Below are 16,137 nucleotides of genomic sequence, written 5' to 3'. Positions count from 1 at the left end.
CAAGTTGCACATAGCCCAAGTTCAAGGATTTATATTGTCTCCTTCAGAGTCCTTTCTCTAAAGCTCTTACCTGCAGTTCTGGCTTTGGCCTTGCCCCATTTTAAATTTGTTTTTCTTTACTTTTATGCCAAGATGGATTTCAGCCTTTCCCTCTGCAGTAAAACCCTTCTGTTTTCATTCCGAGTGGAACCTGAAGCCATAGAAAACAGAAGAGAGCTTACATCTTTAAGAAGAAACTTTTTTTTTCTGAATTAATTTGTCACTAAATGCAGTAGGTTCCAAGTCTCTGTTGTCCTGAAATTTCCCTGTTATTGTTAGAAACCTATAGGAACTGAGTCTTCAGTGCGCTTTGGCAGTGTGCTCATACTTTGGGTTTACTTCTGTCAACTCCCCAAGTGTTGGCAGTAAAGCTGTGGGTCCTGTCAGTAACCTTGATTTGTACCCCTGTTGGAAAGAGCTCAAAATTCTGACTCTGCCCTCTCTCCCTTTTTTATCCACTCTTCCTGTCTTAGCTTTTGCTTTTCCCCGATTGCTCATTACTCCTATGACCCTGTGGATGCACTACATAGCTAACAGACTGGTCTGGCAAGGACTCTTTTGGGACAACTAGCTGCCCGTGATCATCAGCCAAGTTTGGACAAAAAGGAAAGTTTTCTCCAGCCACTGAAGTGGACAACATAGTTTTCTGGACTCAAATACAAAGAAAGTGAGAACATGGGCTTTTTAACCTGTTAGTGGCTTGTGTTCACTATTTGACCAGGCTAGGATGCAGTAAAACTGGGATTCTTAATCCCATTTTCCTAGTTCGATTTTCTTCTGACATTATTATTAGAGGTCTCACAGCACTGAGTGAAAAATAGGTATTGCTGATTATCATTAAAAGAATGTGGAAACTTTGCCTCTTAATATAAATGATTTTTATCTTCACAGACACAGACTCACTGAGAAAAAAATGCTGAAATATCTTGGACGAAAGCCAAATGGCAGTGTGAGGTAGAAGAAAATTATTAATAGTCAGACCAAGAGCAAAATACTCAGACATAGTTATGAAAAAGAGGTAGCTTTATGTGTACATGTAAATCAGAAATAGCTAAAATGTAGAATCTTCTTCCTCTGTCATATGAGATTTTACTATGCTTTGCTTAATGTGAGTCTATTTTTTTCCTGCCTTCCTTCAATCATTTGTACAAAATATTTCTTTACTTTGCTTGACCTCTAAATACTTCTTTAGTTTGCTTGAACTTTATTGCATTTTAATCACCAACTTGATTCAAACCCACAATACCTTAAAAGCCATTTAACATGTGATACAGTTGTTGCTCATGAGTGAGTAGTTCTCAGATGTTGGATAAAAGTTCACAAGCCATATCCACCATTGCAATTCTCTCTTTATCTGGCAGAACAGATAAAGTCTTTGGATTGACTGGCTGAGGAGCCTGGGTTTCCATGCTGCTTTAACATGGTTTGCAAAGTTTCTGAAACTTAGCAAAATTTTTTAGATAAGCTAATACTTCCCTTTATTATACCTTTTTCTAGAAGAAAAATGTCCTAGTAGACTTCCTTATACATTAGTTTTAGTTTGGAAATCATTCAGCAAAACCTGTCTAGCTTATTAAATATTACATAAGTAGAGTCTGTGTACATAAGAATTTTGACTGATGGGTGGAAATGGATTTTTACTATTGATCGGATAACAAATTGTCCCTAGGATACTTAGCTCTTTTTTCAGTGCACTTCAGAGTGCTTTTCTGAATGATCTTGTATTATTCTCACTTTTGCATGGGCAAAACTGAGGCACATTTAAATTACTTCATTGCTCTCTCAGTTGCTTGAGAGCTTCAGAGATCTGCTCATTGGCACACTGTTGTGCTATGCTTTGCCATATAGACAACAAATAGATTCAGCTAGACTAAGGAGCATGAGGAATCGGTGAGACTATTGATTAACATGGTGGGTGGTTTTCACTGATAGTGGTAGTCTGAGTTTTAAAGTTTCTTGTAGGCATCACAGTGCAAAACAGTTTCAAGTGCACTACAAATGGGAGCATGCTGAAGTAATTTTGAGAATACTTCCTAAATATGAAGAAAGGATGAAAACACTTAAATGCAATGTGAAGAAGGGACACTGGAGATGGATTCGAGGTCACCTAGGTGGATGGTCACAAACCCAGAGATGGTTGAGTCTCCAGATTCTCTCCTTGCTTTGAATCCATCAGGCCACATTGCAGAACTCTCCCTTGACATTCACAGAAGAAAACAGAAATAACCAAGAGACCTACCAGAGCAATGTTTAGGTGATTAAGGACTTCTGTTTCAGTGACATAATAGATGCCACTGCTAAACCAGCATGAGCTATGGAAGTCTGGAAATATCAGTAGAGTACTGAAGACTGAGTGTGAACCTAAAGCAGCTGCTTATTCTTTAGAATTACTTATTAGTAATTTTCTAGGGCAGAAATTAAAAAAATAGAGCTTGAAGAAAGATACATTGTACTGCATCCACTGCATAACTACAGGACGGCAAACACTATGTAAAGCAAACAAAGCAAGCCCACCAGACTCAAAAAAAAAAATCTACAAAGGCACAAAGGTAATTGGTATAACAGCTTTTCCTTTTCTAGAAGGAAATGTACTTTCTTAGCATGAAAGGTGAATTCAGCCAAAATCATACCACAGTTTTGGCAGGTTACCTTGCTTACAGGGTATTTGTTCTGATACTAAAACTGATTTGTCATCACTTTATGGAAATAGTTAATATTACTTGAAAGTGTACATAAGTTACAATAAAGCAAAATTTCTTCCTTGTCCTTAGAGGACAATAAAGACAGTATTAAAATACTTGAGAACACAAGACTTTACAAGTCAAGGTAAAATAATAAGGATCTTATCTAAACTAAGCAGAATTGGATAGAGAAACTACATAGCAGTTTAGACACTAAGTCCTTCACTGTTTTGGCAATTATATCTGGCTAGCTCTCTGCAAGTCAGACTTGCATATATAGGTAGCAGCTGCAGAAGGGAGGGCCTGGGAATTTTTGCAGACAGGAGGTGGATGAGGAGGAGACTTCTGTGTGCAGGATCAACATTGCCATCTGGGTCACTGTGCCAAACTTCTAAAACTCTGATGGATTCAGAGCCATTTCAGCATGCTTTTGGAGACCTGAATGCTCATTACCTCCTTCTGCAAATGCAACATTTTACTGGGGCAAAGATCATTTGTGATACTGAGTAGAATCAGAAATCAGATCCCTTATGACAATGTTTATTATTTCCTACAAAGCTCATTTCCCCTTGTAAAACACACATCTCACTTTCACCAATGAATGACATCACAGACCTTCATAAACATCTCTTTTTTTTACTATAGTCCAAGTGTACTTGTTCACCTGAGTCAATATATCTAACACAATTAATTGAAATAAATCTATAAATATTGAACAGCTGTAGCTTTTTTGGGAAAAAAAAAATGCTTTATGGACACAGATCTATTGTCACCCCCACACAGTCTTATTTTCACCTGCACACATAAATATACAGATGCTCATCATATATGACTCTGTAGCCATTCTCAATAGCGCTCATTTCACTTTAAACCACCTGTCAAAACAGGCATTTAATTAGGTTAAGCTGTCTGGCTTTGTGAAAAGTTTTTACTGTACTCTGTTGTCCTTGCTATAAAATTAATAGTTTGACCAACTTCTGAAGGGACAGGTGTTTGCACTTGTGAAAGTCAAATTAAAACCACCTTTGCCAAACAGGATAAAAAAAAGATCTTGGTGTCTGAAACTTTGAAAGCAACACTTCATTTATTATAATCTTTTTCTAATGCCAGAATACAAATTATGTAAAGAAATGTAACTGCAGCTGCAAAGAAGCCAAGACTGTAACATGTAGCACGTCACCCTTGCAGCTGGTGGGGCAGATGCAAGACTAAGAAGCCATCAAAGGACTTGCACTTTACTCCACACAACCTATCTGCTGTCCAAGTAAGAGGGAGAGCCTCTTTACTTTATTGTGAACTCCCTTACACTTGGGTAAGTGTCATTTCTGTGTCTGTCAAGGAAACTTTGTTCTGGCCTTGTGAATCCCAAGCTCCCTGAATACCAGCTTAGCTGAGAGCTGAAAATACTCTGGTCATACTGATCTGTCAGAATAGCCTTTTTTTGTCAAGTGACAGAACTCAAAGAGAATGTCTAAGAAAAAAGGAGTGTTAGGCTATGGTTACATCCTGGTAAGGTCTGAGGAACACATGTTCCTTCCTGCAGAGGAGGACTATTTTAGTGGAAACAAAAATGTCCAGATTCCCACATCATTGATTCTACCTTGATTTCCCTGATTTCCTTCAGGTTTGTGGGTTCTAAAATATAATTGGAGAAAAGCATCCATTTATTATGGTAGTTAATAGTAATGTCACTTGGTAATACTCTTATTACAGTGATATGCTGAAGGTCTATTTAGTGTGTGGGCCAGGTTCTATAAACATTAAAAAATTAACATGATCCCTAAGGCTCTTACAATCTAATTAAGACACAGTTATGAAAAAGATGGTCAAGTAAAGCTTACCTGATAATGCATATGCAGGTATTTCAATTTTACTTTAATTTTGTACTAATTGGTTACTTATATGCATTGACTGTTAAGATTCTGGCCGATTTATTTTTATAGTAACAGTGTGGTATGAAATTTATTTCATTTGAATGATAGCACCTCCAGTACATTCAGGAAAAAAAAAAAAAAAAAAAAAAAAAGAAGAAGAAAGAAAGAAAATGAAAGAAATATTATAATTAACAATAATTTTTCTTCTGTTAGTGATCCAGGGGTGTGTTTTTTTCTTTTTCTTGAAAAAATCCTATTTTAACTGTTGTTTTGGTTTGACTGATCACAACAGAGTAGGCTACTTGGGGTAAGATGAATTAACTATGGTTTATCAACAACAATTTTTAAATGTACAGTGCTCTCAAATACTCGTCTGCACAGAGAAAGACTATCCTAAGATGGTCCTATCCTTTAGCTACAGTAATATGTAACTCAAGTCAGGCTCCAAATCTCCTGAAAAGCTTAATATATGAAAGCTTCTACTTCAGCTTAAATACTGTCCATCTTCAGTACAGCAGTGAAATAAGCTATTTCTGATCAAACTTTTTCTGATTCTCTGCATGAATTTTCACTGAGACCCCTCAGTTTTATTCTTCAGTGTAAGCGAGTCTCTATCAGGAATTTGCAATCTACCTTCCAAAGTCAACATAAACTGGTTTGGAATGAGCCAATAAGCCACCTACATGGTATTATTTCTTTTTTAAAACTAAAACGCAACAGTTTTATTTCTGCAAGCTTTTTTTCCCAAGCTTCCTTCTCTTTATTTTTTCTCTGTTATTGCTGTTTTCTGTAAGTTTTTATGAGATAAGTGCAGTATCTATTTTTCAGGCTCATATAACACTTCCATGTGTGGCTTTCTTAAAGCCTTTCTGGCTCTACAGTGTCTCTCTAGTTGAGCAGAAGCTGCGGTTTACCAAGAATGTTCTCTGGAATCAGCAATCAGTGGTAACTGCAGATGTATATACCTACCAGTTCTTTTTCCAATAACTAGAAAATGGCATGCAAAGAATTTCTTTTTTATTTTATGCATAATTCTACTTAGCTGATATCAGTTTTCTGGATAAAAGTGGAGCTTTACTGCACCAAATCGATCTCATTTCTTCAGGTCTTTACTTGCTTGTTTTATTTGCTTTAATTTATTTATTTCAGTCATTTGTAGAATGACTGAAACCTTTTTACTTTGCAGAGTATTATTTGTAGACTGCTATGTTAGAAATTCTTGCTGGTTTTTAGTTTGTTTCTAAGATGTTAATTTTATTCAGTCTGATACAATAGGGACTTGCAGAAAATAAATTCACACTCCCCTCCTGCCCTTTAGCATATACTACTGCAGTTTACCTTTGTGTCAGGTTTTATGACTATGCAGCTACAGGGCAAGTTGGTTTAGTGAGCTGATTTGATAGAAAGACAAGTATCAAAAACGTTTTGGTACTTCTGTGGAACAACATATCCTCAATGCCTTTGGTTCCTGTAAGTCTTTCAAAAATTTCATAATCATCTATATACCCTTTGTGTTAAAGTGATTTCCTGAAGATTTCCTACAGATTTCCTGTGGATTTTCCTGCAGCATCATTTCCTGACAGCACAGTGAAAGTGCGAGCTGTGGGTGTCCCTGACCTGACCTGTAGCATAATGTACACTGAACATCCTGGCTACAGTGGAGATGTTCTTCAACTGGCCACACTTTCTGCCTTGTTCTTTAATATCCATGTGAGCGGCACTCAAGATTTCAGTCCAAGACCCTCAAATTTCTAGCCAGGATTCTCCAAGTAGAGTGCTTTTGGATGCCCATTCTCAGGTCATATATATATATATATATATATATATATATATATATATATATATGTATATATATCTATATTAATGTTGGAAATCAAAAAACAACAGCTAAACTTCTGTTTTCTTGCTACTCTTTTGCTGCACTCTGGTTTCAAAGTAATCAACATAGTTCTAACATTGCCTTACATGAGAGGTTTAATAAGTTCATCTTGCTTTTAGATAAATGTTGAATTCTTGTTAGATTCCCCTCAGAAACTGAACTGTGCTGGAAAGAATAAACAAGATATAGATTTCTTAGGATGCTTTTCTAATATACTCTGTTCTCAGGAGCTCAACTCATCACACAGAGAGAGTGACCAAGAACCCATATCCTAGGGGCATTTTCTGTTCTGGATTCTGATAGGGACAATGCACTACTTACCTAACAGTGCATGAATATAAGATAGCAAATAGATTTAATATAGCTGAATTTATGAGAGCAAGAAATCTAGCCTGTGCCCGATCTACAGACTGAAACTCAATTTCCTTACATCCCCTCTTCACTTGCTCAATCAGCCCAGTGGTGCATAAGCTCTTTCACTTTGTAAAAATTCTGTACTGGGTGGTATGATGACTCAATATCTTATTCTTGCTATTTTTTTATATCCTGGAAGCTGTTTTACTACTGCTGCTAAAGTTTTAATTTTGTACTGGCTCATGGTGTGATTGTTAATGCTTGTTCTTCATCAAAAGTGTAATGGATGTGAACAGTAATTGCATAGAGTTAAAAGGGGTTAATTGGGCACGCAATCTTCTCTGCAGGTTGTCCACTTGGCTGTAAAATCCAGTGACACTGCAAAAAAAGCATCTTCTCAGTAAAGATATGGTGTCTCTATATAATATACAAACCACACTAACATAGTTTTGACAGGTAGGGTAGTATGCTAATCCATTATTATTGCCATGCAGAATTTTTTATATCTACAACATTCTTCATTCATATTGGTAGTGGTCTCTTTTACCACGGTGAAAGACAGAGGAAAAAAAAAAAAAAAGTTTGCTTTCAGAGAGCATCGGATATATTTTATAATTCAGTTAATGCAATCCAAAAAAGACTGAATGTGTCTTCGTGTATGACAAAAAGATAAGGGAAGAAGGGAGATACAGAGTCTCTATGAATTTGTTTGATTATCTGTAGATTCTTTTCTGTATCGCATTTCATTCACCTCATTTTCACTTTATAGTTTTGCAGGAAAACAATGATTAGTATCTGAAAAATCGTAAGGCACTGAGCAAACACCAGGCAATCCTATATATATTTATATATATACACTTCTATCTGCTACTACCTGCAAAGTTTGTGTGAGCATTCAGCCTATAAAACCTCTGTGTCTTGATAACTCTCAGGTACTGTAACTGATGGCAGAGGCAGATGTCAGTAATCCTCCCCACAGTGCGAAAATTGTAGTGTTGCAAAAGCAGCTGACATTAATGGACCTTCCACAGCACCTCTGCGAGTGAACTACTCTACAATGAGAGTGGAAAATTCAGATTCTGACCGATGTTATATACTAAAATAAAGTTCCACCTTCTGTGTCTCTAGGGGGGGAAAAAAAAAAAAAAAGTATATGTTGTCTAACAATACTTAAGGTTTAGAGTGACTTTAAGGGATAATAATACTTCCACTTTTTAGTTGTACAAGAACTGTCTATTTTGTTAGGTTTAGAAGCAGTGCTAGATATGGTTCTTTGGGGAAGAAGGGATGGGACTGATTTCTGAATGCATATGGGTAAGCAGCTGAGCCCTGTCTGTTTGTTCACATATCCATTTTCCCACCTGACAGCCAACCAGATGAAAAAGGTACAGATAATATCACAATATCTGCACATGCAATGTGACTCAAGCCAATGGATGTACAACAGGAGACAGGACTGCACCCTTTATGCATGTTAAAAAGGCTTGTAATATAGTTACAAAAGCTGTGCCTTTTCTAATGAATTCTGTACAAGTGTTACTTACTAACCAATGCAAACTTCCACTGTTTCATGCTCTTCAGAGGGACAAAACAAGTTGATGATCCTGATCTTATCACATTCTCAACCATGCATTCTCATAAAAGTGCCCATCTCTATTTTGATAAAAAACATCTGCAGAAGGGATTTCAACCAGAATATTCACACTAACAAAGTTTTGTTGATGCAAATCTCTTTAATATAAACAAATCCTTAGTAACTTAAAACATTTAGCGCCATCCAAGGTAAAATCAGTCAATATGCTTTTTGTAAAGTAATTTAAAATATTTTAAAACAAAAAATTCTGGGCATATTAATATGTTGTCATTTTTTCTTGAGTAAATCATGAAATAAACAATAATATTAATTGGAGGAAGCCCTTCCTACTTCACTGTAGGTTAGACTTTGTGATAGCAGGATTTGGTATGTGCATCAGCAGGGAGATGGAACTCGTAATAGCAGTCAGTGTCATATTACAGACTTCCTTTAAGCCAGTACTTTCTGAATATTTTACAAATGATGATTGAAGCTCACAGACTCATTGGGTTTATAATAAAGTATTACCTACCTATCATATAGATGAATGGAATTATGTTTTGGAGAAGAGTGCAGAGTCTGGTTGCTCAAGCTCAGCTGTAAATAAGTCTCTGATAAATAGCTCTGAATAAATGTTTCAACAGTCCTACAGGATATAGCTCCTATTGTATTAGAGGTGCAAGCCAATGGTTAATAAAGTAGTTCATAAATCTGCAATCTCTTATCTGGCTGTAGAAATTATGTAGGTCCTTAAAAGTAAATAGAATGTGGTTACGCTGAATGAAAGTAAAGGGACATGGTCAACCTGATATCTAACCAATTACTAAATATGAGCTAAAAGTGGTTTTACAGACATTTACAAGAGCCTGCCTGTTTCCTATAACTTGCAAGGGGATTATTTGTAGGTAAATCAGGTATTTCTGTCTGATTTCTGGCAGGTCATAATCCCAATTTTTATCCTGCTCTGACCACTTTGAGGCTCAAACATCTTAGATATGGAAACTTTCCTTCCCTACAGAGAACAGCCATTCCATCTGGACTTAGACAAGCTTTAAAACAGCAAAAATATTCCTTGTGTGCTCCTCCCAAGCTGCATGTCACACACAAAGAACTGATATTATCTGGCTGCAGGTAAATATTGTGCTTGGAGGAATAATGAAAATAGGGAAAAAAAAGGTGTTTAAAAGTGTTTTCTGTTCTGTTCACCTACCAGAAAAAAATCTGCAAGGCTTGTCCCCTGACAATGCAAATAGGAGGCTCTTCATTAGTGGTGGTATGCATACACAGAGCTTCTGGTTGTGCATGAAAAACTTCCAACTAATTTATGCTTTTTTGGGTGGTGCTGTGAGGAAAGTAAAAGACTTTAAGAGACTTTCCTTTAAGTAAAGTTAAGGTTATAAAGAAAATAATTGCTTAGCACAGTTTTTCAACTTCAGTTCAAAACTTTAAAATGTTTGTCCTATGAAACAACTGGAAAATTTGTAACAGAAATCATTATTCTGTAAAACAGTCATAGAGGTTAAAATGGGATTAAGACATCTGGGAGAGTAAATTTTAGAGATAATTTTTATTTTTCAGGTACCAGGTGCAATTCAGAGGAAATTTTGGGATATCTTGAAATATATAGAGAAAAAACTTTTTTTTTCCCTGTACATATTAATCTTTAGGCAAGCATGGACAGAGTGACAGTGTCATAACAGGCATTCAGAGGGGCTTCCACGGTGTCCAGAACAGGTTAGCACAGAAAAGTTTGCCCTGACATGCTGTGACAAATCTTACTCTCTCCTTGGTGAGCAGGGGTGAAGAGGAGCTACTGTTTCCTTAAACTCTGCTTCATCTATATCTGATTTTTTTTTTTTTTTTTTTTTTAATAAGCATGTATTCTTAGTAGATGTGTATAGTCCAATCTGAGCTGTGCATGTAGCGATGATGATTTGGGCTGTTTACACAGTCAGGTACACAGGGAAACTTGTCTTAAGTCCTACCCTGGAGAATCAGAAGATGTGTTACTTTGCAGAGATGTTGTTTAGGTAAAGGTCAGCTAAAATCCTACTAGAAACCTTGGGGACCCTTTAAAGTAGCTCCTTAAGAGAGTGAGCTGTTTACTGGATATGGGATTCTTTGTGAAACTTTCAATGTTTTTCATAAAAGTCAGGGTTTCAGTGAAGTAAACTTTCATCTGCAGGAAAGCAGACTTCTCCAAGTGATTATTCTATCTCCAGAGATGCCTTGAGCCAGTAATTCCTTAATGGTACGGGGGGGGGGGGGGGGGGAAGAATAAAAGTAAATTTAAAGCTCTCATCACCACAGCACAAGGGAGAATAATATGACAATTTGTGGAGTTAGTCTGTGTGCAATACGCACAAATAATTGAGCATCAACAGTAGAATGCTGCCACGAATGCATAAAGGTCCACTTCATGTTGTTCCTGGACTTCTGGCTGTGGAGTGTCTCAAGTGGCAATGCATCTGTGCACATCCTCCCATAATGTAGGAATCTTACTAATATATCCTAATGGACTATCCTAATATTTCTCACCTGAACTTAAAAGTGAGCATCTTGCTTTATATTTATGTGAGCCTTATTTCCAGGCTCCGGTAGAGTTGCAAAGCTCTTCAGAGCCAAAGATAACAGCCCAGTGTGACATTTAAACAAACTTTGTGCCGTGCTTGCTTGTACCCCTGAGTAGCCAGAGACTAGCCTTTATGCCATTTGTACACTCTGAGTCACTTTTGTCTGCCTTTGAAACCAGTGTCCTTAAAATGAAAGATTAATGAGATCATCTGCAGCCATCCCTCACGCAAATAGCATTCATCTCCACATCACTCTGCCTCTACAGAAATAACATTTAGCCTGCTTCACACAATGCTGTCTGATATTACAGATTGTGCAGGGTCACTTCCTCCAGCCTCCCTATCCTAAAACTCACCCGCCTGCAGAATAAGTTACCTTTCCTGGTTATCTATTAAAACACACTCTTCAAGCCACAACAGACCAACAAAATATTACTCCCAGCTGACTAGGTTTCCAGAATTATTTCCCGATTTAACTCATTCTTTTCTTTTTTTACCTGAAAAATAACATAAAATATAATTTCTTCACTGGGCATAAAAGGAGGATTTGCAGAAGAAAGAAAGAGAGAGAGAGAGATAAGGTGGGGGGAGAGAAGGGGAAGGAAGGAAGGAAGGAAGGCAGGAAGGAAGGAAGGAAGGAAGGCAGGAAGGAAGGAAGATGGACAGAGAGAATGAGAAAAAGAGAAAAAAAGAAGGAAGAGAGGGAACAGGAATTGTCTAACCTGCATCTGCACACAAAGTGTATTCTGTAAAGTACAGTAAACTGGATCCTACAAACCTAGCGACCTCATGTATTAAGTGATTTATATTAAAGAAGAAGTTTTATCCAGCTATATATTCTCATAGACTGTTTATTTTGGTTATGAAGGAAGCTACAAATCTGCAACTCATAACTCATAGAGGTCCTTTTTTCTTAATTAACTATTTAACTAAAAACCATCTGGTAACCTGCCATATGCAATCAGCTCATTCTTCAGATTTTCATTGCAAAATCATTGTCATAGGGAGAAAGGAAATTAATCCATGTCCCATTGTTTCTCGCTGCATAAAACTAAATCCTGTGCGTCTTCCTTCCTCCTCTGGGAATTTCTGTGGTGCAAGACAAAGCATGCATTAAAGCAGAGATGTTTTAATGGATCATTAGCATTCTTACTGGAGGTTTCAGCAAAGGAAATATTTTGCTGTGGTCACTGGTGAGCCCAAAATGTATTAAGGGATATGACACAGATGTTTTTATATCCAAGTTATTCTGTGCCTCTACAAAATCCAATGTGGGGAAGCTTAAACTGAGAAACTAGAAAGGGACTAATTTAAGGAGTCTGGTATTTAGAGCTTTTGCCTTGGTTAAGGACAGCAGGAAGCTCAGGTTCCAGCCTTCATTCAGACTATAAAAGTGACTTAAAGTCCACTCTGATTACCAGGTGTTCTTCTACGGTAACTGTCCCCTGTTTTTTGTGGGTTCTTCCTCTCTTTCTCCCTGTTTTTTGGAAACAGAGCAAATAAAAATGACTTGTCCTAATGAATAACTTGTAATATTCCAAAACAGTTATCTTTCATACAGACTGTCATAGTTTAAGCCCAGAGGCAGCTGCTCAGTCACTCCTTCTCCCTCAGGGATGAGGAGAAAATAAAACAAAAGGCCCAGGAATTGAGACAAAGACAGGTAGGGTTGTCTCACCCAGTATGGTCATGGGCAAAATACAGACTCGGTAGGGGGATAAAAAAAAGAACATCAATTTAATTTAAACACCACTAACAAAACTACAAAGCAGGACATTGAGAAACACAACCACATGTTAAAAACACTTTCCTCTGTTCTCAACCTTTTTCCCAGGTTCAGCTTTCCTCTCGGTTTCTCTATCTCCTCCTCCAAAGCAGTGCAGAGGGGCAGGGGATTAAGGTTGTGTTCAGTTCATCACCAGTCTTTGCCACTTCTTCCTCCTCAGGGAACTTCTCACACTCCTCCTCTGCTCCAGCGTGGGGTCCCTCTCACAGGAGACAGTCCTCCATGATCTTTCTTCAATATGAGTCCTTCCCACAGGCTGCAGCTCTTCACAAACTGCTCCAGAGTAAGTTCCTCCCATGTGTTGCCATCCTCCCAGCAACAGACTCTTCCAGCACGGGCTTCCCTCAGAGTCTCAGCCTTGTCTGGACACAGCCACCTGCTGTGGTGTGGGGCCTCCATGGGCTGCAGATGGGCATCTGCTCCACCATGGACCTCTATGGGCTGCAGGGGCACAGCCCGCCCTCTCGCCAGGGCTGCAGGGGAATCTCCGCTCTCATGCACCTTCCCCTCCACCTCCTCTTCCCTTCTTTCACTGACTTCAGTGTTTGCATAGATGCCTCCTTCACAACTCCTCCCCACAACTCTCACTCCTCCTCCCGTCTTAAATACGTTACCACAGATGTGTGGCCACCATCATCAACTAGCTCTGCCTTGCCCAGAAGCGAGTCCAACTTGGAGCCAGGGAAGCTTTTAAAAGTTTCTCACAGGGATCACCCCTGTAGACCCTTTCTCCCTACCAAAACCCCTACCACACACAAACTCTGCACAAACAGTAAAGTCTTATCTCATCCACCACTACCTGTACGACCCTCAGCATCGGTACCATCACATTGAGTCATTCTGATCATTGGACTGAAGTAGGGAAATACCATATTTAGCATATGAGACATAGGGTTAGCAGGTGTAACTTGCCTAGAAGTATTTAGGAAGAAATAGGAATCAAAAGCATCTTGAATTAATTTCTGGAGAAATAATTATCAGAGATGTTCTTGACAAATAATAATTACAGCTAAAACAAAGTAGAGGGTGAAAATAATCCTGTTTGTTTGTTCCCAAATAGAATTTTTAGCTATTTTGTACACTGAATGTAGTGATTGAACACTGCAGCTCTTGTCAAGTCTGCAGAACTCTGTCTTCTTGTACACATATGTTCTTTTGCCCTCTTTGAAGGAAGCAGTTTGACATACTGAATCAAATAAAAATCCATAAATAGCTATTCTGGGCAAAATAGACAAGAGAAGGGAGGAAGAAATATAATAATAAACAGAAAAACAACTCAAATCTGAGAGTATTTGGATTTAAAACCTTATTTCTTTGTCTGCATATGCATGTGACACAATAAAGCAAATATAAAGAAGGGACAGCAGTGAGAAAATAAACTGCAAATTTGTAAGTCAGAAGACTGGATATTAGAGTAGAGCAAAAGTAATGATAAAGCTTTAGGTGGGGCAATCTCATCATTAAAGACTCTTGTTTCTCTTTCATCTCAGTTCCTGTTATAAAACCCAGTGAAATTGATCTTGGAAAATGTAAAGCCAGTTGCTGAACTGGTTTGGGGAAGATGCATATGGTTGTTATTGTTGCTCACCCTCGCTCTCCCATACTCTGTCTTGTTCACTCACTGAGTCCGTATTTGGAACGCAAGAAAAACATTTCTCAGCTAACATGAGATTATGTTTTTCTCTAGCATTTAACATTTCCATGGCCTGTGATCACAGTGGAATTTTGTCCATGAAGTGATATCATCTCCACATGACTAAACCAGAGCTGAAAATCAGACTCAGGAAGAAAACAAGCTAAACATACCTGACCACAGCTTTGTGTCAGGAAGGGAGGTTACCTGAGACTGCTGAGCAAGGTGGGAAAAGACTCCCAACTGGAGTATAAATTACTTTGTTCATGTTCTTTCAAATAGTTTGTGTGACCTCTAGTGGCCTTTGCTGCCTTCTGTGTCCCTGTGCCTTCAATTCATGGAAGCCACCTGGAACTACTGATGCAGCAGCATATCGACACAGATGTTAGCCACTACTAGGTTTCTGTTGTGGAAGTGCAAGTCAGCCAGGGGTTAAGGATAGATATGTCCACACTTTTTCTTTAAATAAACACAGGGAAAAAAAAAAATAGAAATAAAGCTAGCAAGTTACCCTTACCCCCAGACAACCTCTCCCAAGACAGTATCACAGAATGGTTGAGCTGGCCTACTCCAACTTCCTGCCCAAAGCAGGGTCACCTAGGGCAGGTTTGTCAGACCTGTGTCCGGTTTTGAATATCTCAAAGGATGGAGACTCTACAGCTTCTATGGACAACCTGTTCAACTGTTCCACCACCCTCATAGGAAAAAAAACCTCTTTTTTAATGTTTAAATGGAATTTTTTTTATTTCAGTTTATGCTGATTGCTTCTTGTTCTCTCACTGGATTCCACTGACAAGGCCTAATACATATGAAGAATGTGAAGAACATATGATATGCACAGTAGAGACAAATTAAAAGATTTAAAAACTCACACCCACACGCATATTTTTACAGGGTGGGTTTTTCCAGGGCCTCTGAGTTGTATCACACTCCACACAGTCCTTGCCCTGTGTTTGTTTGACTTGGCTATGTATTTGCTTCTTAGTGCTCTCAGGAGCCTCCTCCTCCCTGCTCCTGCTGGATGGTCGCAGCCTGCCCCTTTTCTCTGTCTCTGATGACCCCTCATGCGCTGTGTCATCCCTCACTTCCACAGACACTCCTGCTCTTAAAATGACATAAGCTCACCCTCCATCCCCAAAACAGTTCCAGAATTTTGCAGCAAGGAGAAGTCAAACAGGTGATTTTCTTCCCTGCTGTTCTACCATGATTTTTAACAGAACTTAAAATAAATAATGTACTGCAGGAGAAGAATAAACAAAGCAGATATCTTTCATCACTACTGTATTTGCTGACTGTTAGGTATAGTTGGTAAACATTACTGTTAACTTTCCAGTATGCTGGTGTGCTTATATTAAACTGGGAACTTTTCCAACCCCCCCATTGAAAAAGATGTATTAATCCAAATCAGTTCCTTTTACAGGGTTAGAATTGCATTATGCTATGAGCAACAGATGGTGGGAATACTTGTATAGTAAGGTATACATAGAAAGATGTTGTAATGAAGGTATATCCTTCATTGCTTTTCCTAGAATAATTTTATGTTATAATTTAGATGTTAATAGATTTAGCTTTTTAGCTCTTTTACACTGCCTTGTCCTTATTTTACAGACAAGGAATCCAGTCAAAGACAATAATAAAGATCATTATAGATTATCATATCAATACATTATCATACACATTAATTCTAGATTTTATACTACAGTAACAGTTGGAGTTACTTGGCTAAGCCAACACAGGAGACAACA

The sequence above is a fragment of the Athene noctua genome, chromosome 6, assembly GCF_965140245.1.
Source record: "Athene noctua chromosome 6, bAthNoc1.hap1.1, whole genome shotgun sequence".
Classification (NCBI taxonomy): domain Eukaryota; kingdom Metazoa; phylum Chordata; class Aves; order Strigiformes; family Strigidae; genus Athene; species Athene noctua.
This window is presented reverse-complemented; position numbering follows the sequence as displayed.